Here is a 2,299-nt window from a genome sequence, read left to right on the forward strand (position 1 = left end):
GAAGAACCAGGATAACACTGGGGCCTTCTACCCCCTGGCACTTGGAGCTCTGGAAGTTTGTCTTTCTGCTTAGGCAAAGGCCATGGAAAAGGACTGGGACAAGTAGTCACAAATCGAGTAGCCTACAGAGCTCTAAATTGATGTGCAAGGAATACAGAAAAGATAGAAAAGAAAAAAAGGCCAAACCCAAATGGCATCAGCAAAGTCTTGTGCATGAACACATAGCTGCAGAGGGTCTTCTCAGTCCTATTTCTTTGTATTTCTGGGAACCAGAGAAATCCTGCTTGAGCCTCTGGGGAGATGGGTTTGGGAGGTAAAAGTTCATTTCTTTTTTCTCCTTGGGGCAGCTCCTATTGCTAGCATCAGCTGAGCCTCTCTCCAGCCTGATGCCTGTTCTGATTGTTGCAGCAAAACAACTGATGGCAGACAGAAGACACTGACGCTTGCAGAGATGTGACTTTTTCCAGTGCCAGCTGTTAGTGGCAGTCAGAAGAAAAACTCCTGAAAGCACAACTCCATTGGAAGATTGCCTTCCTTTTCATTCCGATGCTCTAGATCCACTTGTGAATTGTCAGTTGTTCGTTAAGGATGGGAAGTTCTCTTTCATTATTTTTTTCATGTGGTTTGGAAGTGGAGGAAGCTCTCGTTCATTCACAAACTCCAGACCAAAGTGCCTTTGGAAGATGCCCCTCGTGGCAGTTTTTGCCCAGCCATGGTACTTGTGGATATAAGAAAGCAAGGGCAATGGTATTTGCAGCCAAAACCCAGCAAATCTTGGCTCAGCCAAAACATCCTGGGGAGACAGAGGCCTCCAGCTGTTCCTAGAAATCAGCAGAGTTCCAGCAAATGGTTGTGTAGCACTAAGTGCAATCTCTTTGCCTGGATCAGAGCCTTGCTCAGCTGAAGAAGCAGAAAGATCAGCAAGGAGCTCCCAAAGGCCCCTCACATCATTTTGATTTTGCTCATCTTGTGTAAGTTCGCAACTAAACGTGCATTTGCATTTGAGCTAATGAGAGAAAAAAAAAAGTGAAAAGAGGCTTTATGGCAGGGCCATGACATTGCACAAGAGGAATCACTGGTGTGCATTTCATTGCACCTCTCTCAATCCTATAAAAGTATTGTAGCCCTGATTTGAAATAGGCTGGTATGAACCAACTTGGAGAGACAGAGACTAAAATGGCTTATGGGTTTTTTTTTTTAAAGTGAGAAAAACTACCTAAAGGGTGTTGTTTTGTGACATTTTAAAATATACTACCTCAAAATTACAAACTGCAATAAATTAAGAATTTAAAAAGGTGTGTTTTGGTATATGAATAATAAAAACTACAAAAATGTGCAGATATGAATGCATGTTTTCATAAAAATAATGAAATTATAGACAAAAAATCACATGCCCTGAACTACAATAGAAAGGCAGATAGAACTGTACTTGAATGATCTCTTTTTAGATTGCTGGAGTTTTTTCCTTGTGAAGAGGAGCTAGGGTATTGCTGAAGAAAAGTGGCACAAGCAGGATGGGGCAGCGCGCCGTGCTCCGTGCAGAGGCTGACAGGGGCTGCCCGAAGAGCGCCCTGCTGCAGCCAGAGCCCTCCTGGCCTGGGGCCCGGGAGCAAAGGGCCAGGGCAGCCACCTCCTCCTCGTCCTGACCCTGCCACCGCTCCCTGCTGCTGCTGCTGAGGGAAAGAGAAGACTCTCCTAAGGCCCCATGAATGAATGCACTTACACAGCCCTGGGGATGCCAGTGAAGGAAACCATGAGTCACATATTGCATGTGGGACCAGAATCACCAAACACCACCTAAACATGGAATTGTTGCACCTCACTAGGACAGGCAGAAATTTAAAGAATTAACTGGAGACTTCAGGGCAGAAGAGGCCAGAGGAGGGAAACAACTCTGAAGGGAAAAACCGTCATATCTGGAGGGGAAAACATCTCCGCCTGCTCAGAATCGGTTGAGGGAACATGTCTCTAATCCTCTCCAGAAAGGGATGCTTTAGGTGACCTTTGCACCTCCAACTGCCTTGGACCAGAGCTAGGAAGATTCAATTATGTAAATGTTACATAGATAGATAGATAGATAGATAGATAGATAGATAGATAGATAGATAGATAGATAGATAGATAGATAGATTTCATTACTGAAATCTCTCTTTACTGTCCTCTCTGTTGCTACAGATATCAGAACTTGGTAGCCAGTGCCACACTCAACTACAATCCTGAGATTGCTCTCCTGTTGCTTCAAAAAAGCACACTCTTGGGGAATGTGGAACATGCAGGTCCTTACAGAAAGGGATCAGAC

Source organism: Melospiza melodia, unplaced genomic scaffold, assembly GCF_035770615.1.
Source record: "Melospiza melodia melodia isolate bMelMel2 unplaced genomic scaffold, bMelMel2.pri scaffold_55, whole genome shotgun sequence".
Taxonomy (NCBI): domain Eukaryota; kingdom Metazoa; phylum Chordata; class Aves; order Passeriformes; family Passerellidae; genus Melospiza; species Melospiza melodia.